The following is a 16,341-nucleotide window of genomic DNA, read 5'->3' as shown; positions in this document are numbered from 1 at the left end:
ATTATTTGGTAATTATGCAATATATAAATATAACATAAAAAATAAGCAAGACTTACGGATTTGATTTTTGTTTTTAAAAGCCAGCTTATTGTTAAACAGGCTTCTACTTTACTAGAAGTTTTTAAGACATAGTCCTCAATAAAAGCCTTTGAGTTTGTGTATGTGTTTTAAATATATATGTGGATATAAATATTCAAAATGATACTGAATAATGTGTGAATAGCTGAAATGAATCAGTCCTTTTGACAAAATATTAATAGTTAAGATGGTCATAGAAAACAGTCGTCGTTGTAGACTGTTTTAAATGAAGGGTGAAATATTTGACAGGAATTTTTTTTCCAAAGGTACATTCTGTTTTACAGTTTAGGTAAAATAAATTGTTTATTTGCTATGGGGTAACAATAAATGATAATATTTATATATATTTTCATTCAAATGGTAATCTTAATGGAGCGATAGCTAGATAAACTGAGGTATGAAGTATAATGAATATTAAATTGCTTAAAAGTAACAAGACAGAGTTGTGGCAAATCCAAAGCTCTGGACTCCCTTAAAGTCAGTTTCTGTTTATTTCAGAAGATTTATTTCTGCATTTTGAGATGATTTTGGTTTCTTTGAGGATATTTTTCTCGGGTAGTGGAAGATCACACAGTAGACCTATATTAATAGTGTAAAGAAAGTGGCCTGTGACTAAATTTACTGTAGGTTCAGTAATTTGTAGATAATTTGTTTGTAGATAATCAATTGGCAGTCTCTATTTTTAATTCATTATACACTTGAAATATCAAGTTGAGACAAAAATTGTTTGGTGCTTCTTCTGAGAAACCTTAGGGAAATGAGATTACTTCAAGTAAATATCATTAAGAATATCCTAAAGCAAAGGAGACAGAAAACAGGGTCAGCATTTGCCATTTATGATGCTGACACTTTATTTCCAACCTACTAATATGCACCCATTGAAATAAATAATTACAGTCTTATAGGAAATGTCCTCAATCAGTTTCATTTATTATAACTTAGGTAAATTTGTAAAGATTGTCAGAACATTAACTAAATCCTAACATTACCATGTTTGTACTGGAGGCTCCAGGACAATAGGGGAGAGATGTTTTCATCATATTATTTAACTATAAAAGCAAAGGGTTAGTTACAGAGCTTGATCATAGACAATGAGAAAGTCAGAGTCTCCATCTAACTTCACATAATTAATATCTGTCAGGCATTAAAAAGGATTGGAAGAGAAAAAGTTCAGATTTAAGTTAAACAGTTTGGTCTCAACATCATTAAAAATAAGCTCCCACCTGCTTCTAATTTTCTTGTTGATTACAAAGGTCATTGGCTGTTTGAATAGTGAGGAAAAAAGGAGCTCTTAGAAGAGCATGCAAATGAAAGCTCAAGCAAGGAGTTGTGTATGTTAATGAGTGAGGGGCGTTGATCAGTATGCAGTTGCAGACTCTATGATAAACATGCTTGAATATCTTTCAGCTCACAAGGGCACTCATTTATGTGTGCAAGTCAGCAGCATAAATCCATTATTGGAAATTGTACTAAGACCTTCAATTACCTTTGTGAAAACAGGTGGTGTTTTTGTATGTTATAGGATTAGGTCTAATGGTCTTAAAAGTAGAGTTTAAAATTCTACCAAAATTACAGATCTTATTAAAATATGATGCTAAATTACATTACTATGATCTCTTACAAATACACCATTTCTTCTTTTTATGTATTTTTCAACCTTCTACAAGAATGGAAAATGATAATAGCCATCATTCATTGAGTACTAACAATGAACTAGGTACTCTCCATTATCTCTATTAATCGTCACATCAATCCTGCTTGTGAGGAATCATTATTTTAATAATAATTTTATAGAAGAATTGAGGCTCAATTCTCTATCTAAGATGATAGAATTATTTCCTTTCAGCTATAATACTCCCTCAGTATTCCTATCACAGGGTTTCTTAGCAAGGAGTTCTTATCAGTATCACCTAAAATATTTTTGAACTTATATAGACTTTGGCCTGATGTCTAGAAGTTCTGTTCAGTTGGGTTTTCATGATGTGAAGTCTCTGTCTTTTGTTTATTTATAATTTTAAAGAGATCTACAGTGATGCTGATTTGCACCCCCAGTTGAGAATCACTTATCCCCGTTGTAGAATATAGTTACTAAAATGCTGCTTTCAGCTATCACTAATGTTTAGATACAGATTGATGGTCCTCAACTCTGGGTACTAGAGAAATGGCTTCTATGCTATTATTACCGAATAACATCTATTGATCTCTTGTCATGAACTTGATATTATTCTAAATGGTTTATGTCTCGGTTATGTCTCCTAGCCATTTAATCCTCCCAGTGGCATTACTGGATAGATACTTTTATGAACTCGTTTCATAGATAAGGAACTGAAGCATAGGGTGTTAAGGAATTTGCACAAAAGGCTTTGAATGATGCTATGTGGTTACAGAGCCCACATTCTTAAAACATTCCCTGAATACTTCCTAGGGTCTCTGTGGCACTCAAAAGAATCTCTTTTTTAGATCATGAAACATTTTGCGTATCCAAATTAATATGTGTAACATCAATGACAGATACATGGAACAATAATAATGAAATGCATATTTAACTGTTAAGGCATAGAACATAGTGAAAATGTATTTTTACTTTCTATGTGTTTTTGTAATGTATTTGAAATAAAGTTAGGTTCATTTGTGTCTATTTGTATTTACATTTAAAGTTTTTCCCCATCTTTGTTGATTTAATTTGTTTTATGATAAACACCTGTGTATGTAAATAGGTGTACCCACTCACATATGTAATTTCCCTTCCTTTCTTTATACATAAGTGGGTTTTTTGTCTTTTGTTTGACTAACAATATATCTAGAAGTCACTTCATATCTGTTTAAAATACCCTTTTTAACAGTTTTATAGTACTCCATTGTGTTAAATACCATAGTTTATTCAGCCAGTCTCCTGTGAATGTATATTCAGATTATTTCTAATGTTTTGTTATTGCACCTAATGCCAGTATTCCAACTAATAAACTTTTGCATATGTAGTTTTAATTATTTGAGGTGTAACATAAGGGTAAATTTCATAAAAGTGGGATTACTGTGTCAAAGTATTAAATGAAGATGCAGTTTTGTAATCTACTAACAAGTTCTCCTCCACAAGTCTACACTGTTGTGTATTTCCATCCTCATTATATGAGTTCCTGCTCATATAATGAAGCATATATTTTTTCCACAGTTTATCAACAGAAGTGTTTTGACAACTTTTGAATTTTTGCCAATTTGGTAGGTGACATATAATCTTTTAATATTTGTGTAATTTTCATTTGCATATATTTTATTTTGAGGGAGATTAAACATGTTTTCATATATTTAAGAACCATTTTATACCATAATTTTGAGATTATATGTTAATATTATTGCCCATTTTTATTTCACAATTTTTAGTCTTTTTTTAAAAAAATTCATCACTTATGGAAACTTGCCCTCCATCTTTAATATTAGTTTAAAATATTTTTCCTATTTTATCATTCATCTTTTGATATTTCCATATGACATCTTCCAAGTACTTTTCAGAAGTATGTAATTTATTGTTTTATTACAAATGTATTTTTGAATCACAGTTAATATCCAGTCTTGCTTAGTGGTGAAACTCTCAAAGGAGAATGGTTCTACCCCCATCCCACCAAGGAAGAGACAGACAAGCAACCTTACTGTCTCCATTGTAGAAATGGAAATAGTCCTGGCTCTCTCTCTTTTAGTCTGGGTCACCTTTCAGAGGCCGCAGTTTTGTGTGCTAGTCTCGGAATCAATCCCCCACCACACAGATTACTGAAACTCCCTAACACACAGATTTCTGGATTGTCAATTTCTCCCAAAGTTAATTACCTCTTTGTTTTAATACTTTGTTTCTTTCCCCTCCTCCTCCCCCTCCTCCTCCCCCTCCTTCCCCTCCTCTCTGTCCTCCCCCTCCCCCATCCTCTTTCTCTTCCTCCTCCTCCTCTTCTTTTCCCCTCTTCTCCTCTTTCTCTCTCTCCTTTGAGTGATTTCTCTAAATTTCTTAACATTTTCATCCATAATTTCAAACAGATGTATTTTAGTACTTTATCAGCTTGTTTTAAATGTTTTATTTTTGTTGGTATTTTAGTATACCAAGTTTGCCATAATGCCATATTACAGAAAACAGAAGGATTAGACGTTGCTTTTCAATACTATAGAAGACATTGTTTGATAACATTGATACATCTGCCTAAAAACTCTGAGGCATTCCTCTAATCTTACTCTGCATTTCCCTTATATGAGGATGTATGAGAGGAAATTTTATACACATATTTTGTACGCTAGATATTTATCCTCAAGCCAAAAAAAGTAGGCATTATCAAAAGTCACAAGGAAAGGAAGAGGCAAGTGTGAAGACAAAAAAATAGAAAATCCCAGGAGAGTAATTTGAAATAGTTAACCTGTGCCCCAAAGGCAGATTAAAACAATTTACTCTTCTTAGCTGCTTGTTTTTATATAGAGTTTTTCTCCATGCAAATATTTTCATTTACTTATTAATACTTAATTTCATAATCAATTGATTAACTTTATATAAAAATCTGATGAAACAGTCAGTTTGGGGCAGTAGTTTCCAGCACCTCTTTATGGACAAAATTCAGGATAGCTGCATAGGAAATTCTCAAAACTCATTAAAAATACAGATTCTTAAAACTTACCCATTGTTAATAGAGATAAATAGCAATACATCAACTTTACAGATAAGGAAATGGAGGGTTAAAAAAATAAATTACCTAAAGTCCTACAGCTGCTATCTCACAAGCAAGTCAGTTAACAAATATTTACGTCTGATGATGCCAGTGTTGGACATATTCTCTATGACATTTGTGGCAGCCTTCTCAGTTTTTCTAATTATCTATTTGTCCATCATGAGGACAATGCAGCTGAATAGTGCATACTGTTTGGAAATAGCTCAAAGTTATTACAAAGTAATATTATTTCTTTAGTTGTTAGAATTTTCCAAACTTAATAGAAAAATAAACACTAAGAAAAGTTGGTTAGGATAAACAGCTTAATGTTATATATGATTATTCCTGAAATTGGCGTCATAGTATATTTTGTGGTAGATATAATAAATTAGATGAAATAAACATGAAATGCAAATTTATTTATTTAGAAAATAAAAGCATATAAACAATTTACTTATGATAGATGTTAGACAATTCTGTAGATAACATATTTACTGGTGTGAATATAAAACATAAGAGAGAACATTTTATCAGTCTCTTTTCTCTGAAGGTCATTCTTAAACCAAAGTGACACTTTGGTGAGGCTTAAAGGGTACACACACAAATGCCCTTTAAGGTACGTAAAAGATATAGAAAGGGGTTTGTCTCAAAATTATCTGTAGTTTGGAATGGCAGTCTGTATGAATATCATTTCTAGTTTTATAGCTTCTCTTGCCCCAAACTTCACCTGCTCTTTTATTTTCTGAAGACATTCATCCTTAAAAAAATATAAGGAAGATTAAGAATGTTTAAGGAAAAGAAATATATTCTGCTTACTCTGCCTCAATATTGAATCTCTAAGTGTATATTATCCCATAGAACCTTCCAGATAGAAGCCCCAGATTCACTATCAACAAATATTTATATATGTGCTATCATTAGTAATAAAATGTATGTCTCATTGCAAAAACTCTATTTGTTCAGTGTACCACATGCCAGGGATCATTTGTTGGTAGAAGCAGTCAAATATAAAAAGTTGAGGAAATATAATATCAGAAAAGATGATAAGAATAGATTCAGGAGAAAAGAAAGAAGCAACGTGAGCCACTCCCTAGTCTAGGAGTTAGACTAGAACTGCTAGCAGTTAGCTTAAAATGCAGTCAACCTAATATTGAATTGATGTAGCTGGTATCTGAAACAAACCTAAGGTGCTGTAGTCTTGAAACCAAGAAACTTCACACTCTAGTATGCCAGGGAATGCAATGAATGTGTTGTTAATGGCATGTGGTATTCTTCTCATGAATTGCACAGCATGTATGGGGATTCTATCAGTCTCCTGGCTAATCTTATCAAAAATTTCTCCAAAGGGCCCAGAAGGTATTGGGGCATTCACCGGGTTCTGAAAATGAGTTGAAATTAATTAAAATTTAGAAGCCTCCCATGAGCAGGTGTAGTAAATGAGGTGGGGAGAGACGAGTGAACCATTTTTGAATATTCCAGCCAGAAATGTGAGAATTTATTTATGTTTATACATGCATTACAATGTTTGATGGAGGAGAATAGATGAAACCTTGATAGCTGTTAGAAATTACAGCTTCAGGAAATGCCATGTATCACACGTTAGCAAAACATCACATGGATGTCAGTAAGTTTCAAAGCAGGTCTTTGCAAAGAGTAAAGAAGTAGTTACTTACAGTTATTTATAAACTTATTCATAAATGTCTATAGTTTGCCTTGATAATGTAGAAGTACAGACACCAGAGAACTGTTTTTATGAGCAACAGTGGACAGGTTGGGTTTATCTTTTGCCTGAGGTTTTCATCAAGTATGTAGTCTATAAATATAAGATGATCCACACTCCCCTCACCACCACAAAACCAAAATGTGAAAGGACTTGAGGTATTCCTAGGTAGGACAGATTATTCAAGAAAAATCAGGTTCACAGGATAAGTGTATATTTTTTTAACCTTACAAAATATTAAAAAATAATGAAAAATAAAAGACTGTATTATTTTTAGGAGAAAGAAAAAATTTCTCTACATTTCCATCTTTGAGAAAACCCAGATACAGATTGTTTCAGTTGCTTCTGGAAGCTGAACTATGAAACATAATGAGTAAGCAGAAATTTTCGACCAGAGCAGGTACAAGATGCAGCTAAAGCTGTTTTTCATCACACAGGAGGTGATAACAGGTCAGCTAGTCCCTCTGGTAATGGCACTCTGACCCACCAATTTTTTCTTGCAGCATTTTAGGGAAAATGGACTGTTTGATGGAATCTTGAGTGGCCATGTTGCATCTTTTAGCTGCTTTAATTTAATTTTAAGGTTAAAGCAACTACAGTTTTTGACTTCCATCCTAGACATTCAGATACTCCCACTTTGAAGCTACAGGAGCAGTTCTGATATTGGGTAAACATGACCCCTTGGAAATAAATTCTAAGAGCCTCTGTAAAGGCAAGAGTTATATTACAACTTTAACCAGACTTTTCCTATCCCTGAGGAGCAGGTTTGCATTCTGAAGGAAGTCATTTTGGCTGCGGAGCTGGGAGAATAGACACTGCCTTTGACAGAGTGTCAGAGTGGCAGGAGCACAAAATATCTACTGAGGCCACAAAGCCCACCTCACAATGTCACGTTATTCGGGTGTCATTTGGTATTTCAGGGCAGAAAGAGGTACCTGAGTTGGACTTTGGTAGGCAGGAAAGGCTGCTGAGTTGGAGGGTGAAGACATCTATCCCCAAATTTTACAGGTAACATCCCAGGGGGAGCCCCTGGCATCTGGAAACCCTAGTCCAAACCAGAAATCAAATAAAACAAACCTCCTGACTCTTACCTAAATTATATTCTCATTTTAGTTTAGATTTAGTGCATATGTCTTGATTAAGGATGTCTATGCCCAATTTCTCTAATTCATCTTCAATATGCTGTACTCTAGATAATTTGACTGTAGGTTTAAAAAATACCCCATTATGATTTGAGCCTTTGAGTAACTTCCAATCAATAAAGACACATAATATGAAGAAGAAATTTGAAATATATCTTGGATTAGGACTTGATTTAGACCTTATAAAGTTATCTTCTATCTTAGCAGTCACCCACATACCAGCAGTCATGGCTTTGTCATCATTTATGTCAGCATCTGAACAGGAAAGTAATATCCTAGAAATAGTCAATATGAAAATTAAAGTCTCCCTTTGTCAGTAACAATATAATCCTATCATGGTACAGTCTCTCAAGATATTCATAAATATATTTTTGTCACACTAACTGGATCATTTTGTATCAAGACCCTTAGTTCACATGATGACTCAGAAACATTTCTTTCATGCACTTCAGTTTGATAAATTATTCATCTCTAAATTGATCTGTTGATTGATGACTACATAAAATCATGGGAGGCAAAGTTTCTGGCATATGATTTACCTCATAGATAATTGAATATTCATTCTTGGACCAAAATAAATTAGAATATGATGTTTCATGATAATCGTAGCCATAGGGTTATCAAAATCCATAACTCTCATATTACTATGCCTATGGTGGTTGCCTAGTGAGATGATCTTTAAATTACGTTAAGAAATAGAATAGGAGTAGATATGTCTCTATATCAATTACCTTTTGTCTGGCTGACAGTCTGTGATATTGGATAACTCTTTCGTGGTTCTCTTTTTAAGGGTGGTAATTCTGGATCATATCTGTTCCTGTTTCTTCCTTTCTGTCCCACCTTAGGGACCATTCTGACATCCTCAGTTACTTTCTCCATCTTGACAAGCATTGCCCAATATTTCATGCTATCAGTGGATGAAAGCCAGAGAGAATTAAGATATGGGTTTCTCTCACCCAGTAGAGTAACATTTTTGAAGATGAGATTTTGGATTCCTCCAGAGAAGTTCACGCCATTGTACTCACCAGGTGGTCAAAATGCTGAGGGACATGGCAACAAGGAAGACAGGTGAACGTGCAGGAAAATGTGTGATGTGGAAAGCTATTAAAAAATTCTGAGCGGGTTTAGTTTCTAAAACTGAAGACTTGTGAGAGTATTATAGCCGAAGAGCACAAGGGAAGCTCTGTCAAAGGGGAAAATTATGGCATAGATCTTTTTAGTTCTTGATTACAGATACATGACAACGAGCTCAATGTTCCTTCCAGAATATGGTAGTGATTCCCCAGTTATTAGCCGTGTCCAAGGAGAACATTGTAATCTAAGGAGTGATTCGTTATTGGGATGAGCTCTGAGGTTCCTTTGAAACTGTGGATTGAAATGTTAGGTTTCTTTTCTATCTGCCTGTAATGTTCTCCTGATTTGCCTCTGCTTTAGGCAAACAAAAGAATCCTGAAGTTTCATCTCCACGGTGATGCCTGACTAAGGCTAATCTAAAAGAGTTCTCTCTTTCTTCTCATCTCCTCTAGGGGCATCTCCTAAAACGTGTTGGGAATAAAAAGCATTTACACAAAAGGTTTACAGATGTCAGGTGTTCTATCGTCAAATCAACAGGCTTGGCTAACGCATGAGTTTTGAAATTGAGAAATGTAGTGTGGTAATGCGAATTATGAGCTTTAAGGGTGAAGTATAAGATGATGAATTTCACAGTTGTGTTTAATACCAAAACGATTTTTCAGTGTGATGCAGACCTAGTAAGTATTCTGTGGATCACTTGAGAAACACTCTCATTCTCTGGCAATTATTATCTGAGCCATTTATTCCTTATTTAATTGTCTGTTATCTTTTATTGTTCAACTTTCCATATGTGTATATCTTTTCTTGAGGTCAAGGCACATGAGGTAAAACGTTGGTATATGTACTCTCTTCTGTGATAGCCATGGTGCCTAATGGTGGCACTGAGTAATGCTAAATACTTTAAAAAAAATTAACCTTTGTGTGTTTTCAATACAGAGAGTCTCCCTGCTATCTTGTCCACACATTTACCCTACTGTCAACAGCTGTATTTCTGTATACCAGAGTCTGTTTTTACAGTGGACCATATATATCTTATGCCAACTATGTTAATGTACAGACATGTAAAAATGTCATGTAACATTCTAGCAAATGATAGTTTTTTTTTAAAGGAGGAAGAATCACAATTTTCCAAAAAATTCTCTATCTCCATTTTTATCAAATACATGCATTCTTACTTTCTTAAGGATGTTGCCTCCAAACCAGAATTCTCTCATGTGATTCTCTTTTATTTGTAGATAACTCTGTAGAATGGGAGTGTTTTTCTAATGAAAAAAAGAAATCTTCCATTAAACTCACCTGGAAAATGTCATAAGTTAGAGTGATATTCAGTACGAGATTTTTCTTTACATTGAAGGGCACATTCTTATAAAGCGAGTGACTGTATTTTGAATTTTCCCTGAATTGGTGTCCTTCCTATTTTCTCTTTTCCCTCAATGGTTAATACTATTCTTAGTGATATGTAGCCCTATGAATTAGCTCCTCCTTACCTTAAATATGAATATTATTTTTATAACTCTCAACAATTCTGGGCTCTAATATGTGTACCTCCTTGCAGTTTTGTCAGTGCATGTCATTTGATCTATAATGTACATCAGCCTGCAAATTCCTTAAGCATGATTTCAGGTTGAAGGGAAAAAAACAGAATATAGCAAGTAGGAAAGCATATTTTACTAAAAATTGGTGTCGTTGAAATAATTGTTCAGGTAATTGTTTCTTTTAATTCAAATAATGCTTTTGTTAAACTCTTAACACACTTATAAACTGACACTTTAAAACAACATATTTTCCATAGAGGTGAAAAGCAGAATATACCATAAACCTAGGTAATGATCAGTAGTTCACAATGTAAAATTCTCTGATGGAAACTGTAACATTATCTTTTATCTTGGACCTACCAATGCAAGGACAATATGATTTTTACACAGTTGTAATTTCCAAAGTTTAATGAAGAAAAATTGTGTAGTTGGCCTTTTTTTGAAGTGAGTCATAAGGTCTACATGTAAAACCTTCAACTAACCTAATGAGAAAAAATATGAAGGGATCATAATGTCATTTATTTCACTGTCATGTAAAATGCTATATAATCTGCTATACCTGATATGAGGAGTTTTGGGATCTGACCCCAGTCTTGAGCCAGCTATGTGACTTTGTGCAGAACCTGTGGCTCTTCTTTTGCCTCAGCTTTTCCTTTCCAAAACTAAGAAAATCATATTAAGTTTGGTGATGCATTTAAAACTTTAATGTAGAAATAAAATTGTTCTCTCAGTGAAGCCTGACTCTTCATTTGAGTAGAATAGATACAGTACCAGCATATCCGGTGCTCTGGTGATTTGGGGAAAAAATGGCAGCAGTATAGTATCTTTCTGTCTGGAGTTGATTCCATTTATCTTCAAGGATTTGCTCAACCCTAGAATCCCATTGGTACTTTAAGTTACTTTCTTTTGGACATGTAGGAGACTATCTTGGAACCTTTTTGTTTGTTTGATTCAGATTTCTGGTGTGAGTAGGAACTTTTATAATAAGATTCTAGAGTGAGCTTCACAGTGCCCTTCTGCTTGTGAGTATGGCCGTGTCTAGATCTCTTTATCCCTTTGGAGACTGTCTCCTGGTTTAGCTGTGACCTATCTGGACCATGTGTTTGACATAATTCGTAAATTTTTTCCTAAACTTCTCAGTGCTTTCAGCTTCAGAGAGTGAGCCAAATTAGATTATTTTATAAAAACTATAACTCTTCTCAATAGAAATGGGGAAAATGAGAGTTTTTTAGAAGGACTATTCACTGGGAGATGCAGAGGTTACATAAAAATAGGGGAACATTTTGAAACATTTTGGAGGGAAAAGCTTATAAATAAAATGGGCCTCTTCGGGGACAGACTGGTTATTTCTCTTGTTTGTGTATGTAACAGAGATTTCCTATTTTCTTGCTAATAGAACCTGGTTTTGTTAAAGAATTGACATGGATGTACTAAGGGAAGGTGGGCCCCACCATAAAACTCTAGGATTGTTCTGTCCTTAAATCAGCCATGGAAATCCCCTTCTCTTTTTCCAGAGAGTAGTTTAGAGTTAGAAATCTGATCTGAGTCAGCACAGAGAAGTTAGGGGATTCTGCTAAAGAACTCATTAGAGATTTAAAGAAATCCTCCCGTCCTCTTCCTCCTTACCTTGGAAAAGCTACTGCTTTCAACAGTGGCATCCACCTGCAAACATATGCGGAAACCAAGAGTAGGACAAAGTGCCTTCTCTAGATCCCTGACGTTGGTGAACATCTGAAGTGATGAACCCCAGATTTCCTGCTCTCTGAATTTTTATCAATTGAAAGAAAAAATTTATGCAGTTCAAGCCACTTTTAGTTTTAACAGGCTGTGTGAGTGCTTGTGTGTCTGCTTAAAGAACCTGCTAGGATAGGGTAAGATTATGTCCCTGTTGTCACTAAAGGGCCTTATAAACTAGCTAAGTGTGTAGATATAACTGAATGACTCATCTTTGCTTTCAGACTGTGCTCAGTAGAAGCCATAAGCTGGTGGCTCACAGGCCCTCAAACACACCTCATTGGTCTGCATACTGTATATTCTCTTGTTAATTTTTGCCACATCCCTATTATGTACTCATCCACTTTACATATTTACATAATGTAATGAGCTACTCTAGTCATATGACTTGAGCTTCCTGGTCAAAAGTGTACAGAATTAATCCTTGGAACACTATGTACCCATCATAAAGTTTGAAAAGGAACATATGGGATATTCTCAAACATTATTTTTGTATCAGTTACACCACTAAATATTTATTCTATGAAAATAAAGTGCCTGTTTGCAAAAAATTGTAGATATTTAATTTTTACAATGGTGCTAATTTTAGCGATGAAATCATGAAACAGTTCTTAACTAATAATATTGTGGAATTTGTTAATTAAAATACCCTACATACAGTCATGAGAAATAAGTTATTTTCTTTTTTTGTTTTTCATATTTGTCCCAGTTTGATCAACTACAATAAGTTATAAAGACAGAATAACTGATCGAACCCCTGAGAAGAAACACTTATGAATTACGTAAGACAGTTTTATATAGATATGAAGCAGATGTATTTTATAATTTTTGGTCAACATCCATAAGCCTGTCACGGCCATTTATATACAGAATAAACCCTTGATCTCAATTTTGGTTGTGCTTATAGAACTATATTTGTGGAAGATTTCTTGTGGAAATCTGCATATTTAAATTGCAATTCAAATAAAGGAGGAACTATATTGATATGACTGAGGATGGCAAAGGAAATTGTGAGCCATTCAAAAATTTGCAATAATTTTGTGAAACTGTCCGTCACTGATTTATCAGTTTAGGGTAGTTTCTTATGAAGTCAGCATCGCAATCTCTATTCTTGGATCTACCACTTTGAGTCGCTGGAAAAAAGATATGATATCTTTAAATTTATATTACCTTTTAATGAAGATTATATCTGCTTCTACTTACCTTCAAGCATATGAAGGTGAATGATAAAAATGTATGTGAATGGTCTTTGAAGAAAATGTGTTATTTGGTAAAATACCTTAAGATATGTTGAAAAATGTGCTCTTTCGACCAAAGACTATAGATATTTAGGATATTTACTGGTACAGTAGAGTATACAAAAAAATGAAAATCTTGAAAATAAAGTATTATATAAATTGGCTTCAAATTTGTGGGTTTTTTTTTTTTAATTTATTTATTTATGGCTGTGTTGGGTCTTCGCTTCTGTGCGAGGGCTTTCTCTAGTTGCGGCGAGCGGGGGCCACTCTTCATCGCGGTGCGCCGGCCTCTCACTATCGCGGCCTCTCTTGTTGCAGAGCACAGGCTCCACACGCGCAGGCTCAGTAGTTGTGGCTCACGGGCCTAGTTGCTCCGCGGCATGTGGGATCTTCCCGGACCAGGGCTCGAACCCATGTCCCCTGCATTGGCAGGCAGATTCTCAACCACTGCGCCACCAGGGAAGCCCCAAATTTGTGTTTTTATATTAATTTTGCTGCTGTTGCATTTATCTTTAACCTCAACCAAGTGTCACATTCATAATATGCTTTGCAAGTGAATTGCAATGAACTTCATAAATTTTAAATTATAATTTTGCTTATGATATTCCAAAAAGGGAATAAGCTATTACTTGTAGGATGGAAAGGCAAGGATCCACTAAATCTTCATTTATACGTTCTCTTAACCTTAAATTATACCTAAGTATACTAGTCTTTAGGAGACACTGTTTCAACCAAGGTAAGCAGGAACTCTCTAAAAGTTTATGCTTTTCAAAATAAAAAATTGCAGCACATAGAATACTAGGCCATAAACCTACCCATTCATGCCATAGAAGTGTGCAACAAAATAAGCAAGATACTGTCACAGATATTTACATTCGTGTTGCAGCTTTGTATGGTATTTGGGGATGTAAGGCTTGCTTAATGCTGTTGATGGCTGGTTCCCTTGGATTCAAGACTGAGAAGACATATCATAAAGTTTGGAATCAGGAATAAAAAAATAGTAGAGAAAGAAAAATTTATGTTGGTTAAGGGGAGAGTTTCCATAGTTCATGATACTTAAATGATATTGTAGTACAAGAAAAACGAAATCCTTCTTTATGTTTTTCGTTACAGCAACCTGATGAAAATGACAGATACTTCTTGCTTCCTACTAATGTCTCGGTGACAAAATGATGATGAGTCCTGAAAATCAGCCACTAATCAAGTAAGTTTAGGTAGCTGAGTATGGATTGTAGAAGAAAATACAGTTTAGAACCAAGAGCTTATTAATGAAGGACAAATTAATTAACTATCCAGATCTTAGTAGCTTAATCTCTAAAATGGACAGAAGATTATTTATCGAAGGACAGGAAAATCTGTAAAGTGCTTAGGCAGCCCTGTGTAGAGCAGTTGGAAGGTACCCACTCTGCTGTGATGGTAATAGAGGTGGGGAGGAGTTGGAGAAGGGGAGAGTTGAGGTAGAGTAAAAGGAGGAAAATGGTACTTAGCAAGGATAAGAGGAAAAAGGGATGAGTTGCTGTGTTTATTTTTATGTGGTCCATAAGAGCACGTACTTTTTTTTTTTTAATTATTTTTTTTGGCTGTGTCGGGTCTTCGTTGCTGCACGCGGGCTTTCTCTAGTTGCAGCAAGCGGGGGCTACTCTTCGTTGTGGTGTGCGGGCTTCTCATTGCAGTGGCTTCTCGTTGCAGAGCACAGGCTGTAGGTGTGCGAGCTTCAGTAGTTGTGGCACACGGGCTCAGTAGTTGTGGTGCACAGGCTTAGTTACTCCACGGCATGTGGGATATTCCCGGATCAGGGCTTGAACCCATGTCCCCTGCATTAGCGGGTGGATTCTTAACCACTGCGCCAGCAGAGAAGCCCGAGCATGTACTTTTAAGACAGGGAAACCATTGATGTGCCCACAACAAAAAGTGGAGAAGTGGAGTAATGCATGGTACTTGATGTAAAAAGAATGTAATTCTCATGAAAAAGAAGCATAAATATTGAAAGGAACAGTCATATAGGCTCTTTTAAACTAAATATCTAGTGATAAAAATAAGAAAACTTGGGTGTGGTAATGGATGAGAGACTTGGAGTGGCCATCTGTAATGATGGGGTCATGTCAGCAGACTGCACAGAGGCTAAACGTGTGACTCTGAGTGTTCTCAAATAAAAAATATGGGGTTTCATGTTTTGAGGAATAATACAGTACCACTTTGCGTACCCAGAACTAGCCTCTATGATGTCATAGGCCCTCTCTCAGTGCAGTGTCTGCCTTACATCAAGGGAATCTCATCATTTATTCATTTATTTAGAAGTATAGAATAAAACCCATGCAGTGGGATTCTTTCAAATGATTCCTTATGAGAAAATTAATTTTATGTTGGCTGTATGGTATGATTCCCATGAAACACACAAGTATCCATGGTCAGATTAAAATAGATCAATAAAATTAACAAATCTTAATATCTAATCCTAGAGTGAGACGGAAATTTTACCTGCTTGAAAATCAAATTTGGTAAGATTAGCATATTATTCAAGAAAAATTTGGAGAAATAGAAATGTTCTTGAATTTCCTTAGAAGTAAAATTCAGAACTTTGTTTTTTATTCTTAGAGATAGCTATTAAACAGAAACACTGTATTTATTGTGTATATGTGTGTGTATGTATATTTTTTTATATTTGGCTATATAAAGGCTAAACTTAAGCTGCTTTATGTGATGTGGTATGAAGATCCCAAACCGTGTATTTTAAAAATTGACAGCTTATATGTTTATTACTTTCCTCTGAGGTAAAATAAATCTTAAATCTGTAGCCCGCTGTATATCTTAAAAGAAAGTTAACAGCTGCTACTTATTCACTACAGACTTATGAAATGCTAATATGTAAAGCTTCCTTAAATTCTGTTGGCAAGTCACTTTCAGGTGACTGAAATGATTAGCCAGTTTTCAAACTGGCAGAATAGCTATCCGTGCTCTCTAATATTTAGTTATTATGTAGCTCTTCTAAAAGGATACATACATAGACTGTATTTTGAAGTAGATTTTTAAAACAAGTGTGACATTTTATAAACTATTAAAATCATTTAAGGTAAGAGTTAAATTTACAAATGATATTTTACTCATTCTGTAGAACACAGGACATAACTAGTTAAGTTCATCCTC

At 34.7% G+C, this 16,341-nt stretch overlaps 1 long non-coding RNA gene across 1 annotated transcript in view; it reads left to right on the top strand.

Annotated features, from left to right (window-relative positions):
- LOC307195582 overlaps positions 1-16,341 on the top strand; it is a 271,076-nt gene that overhangs the window by 133,131 nt on the left and 121,604 nt on the right. The window contains exon 3 of the long non-coding RNA XR_013830868.1: positions 14,311-14,401. This is a non-coding gene — a long non-coding RNA (uncharacterized lncRNA). The remainder of the gene's footprint in view (positions 1-14,310; positions 14,402-16,341) is intronic.

Source organism: Stenella coeruleoalba (genome assembly GCF_951394435.1).
Source record: "Stenella coeruleoalba genome assembly, chromosome: 12".
Taxonomy (NCBI): domain Eukaryota; kingdom Metazoa; phylum Chordata; class Mammalia; order Artiodactyla; family Delphinidae; genus Stenella; species Stenella coeruleoalba.
Note: the sequence above shows the minus strand (reverse complement) of the source record. Positions and strands in the feature narration are given on the sequence as shown.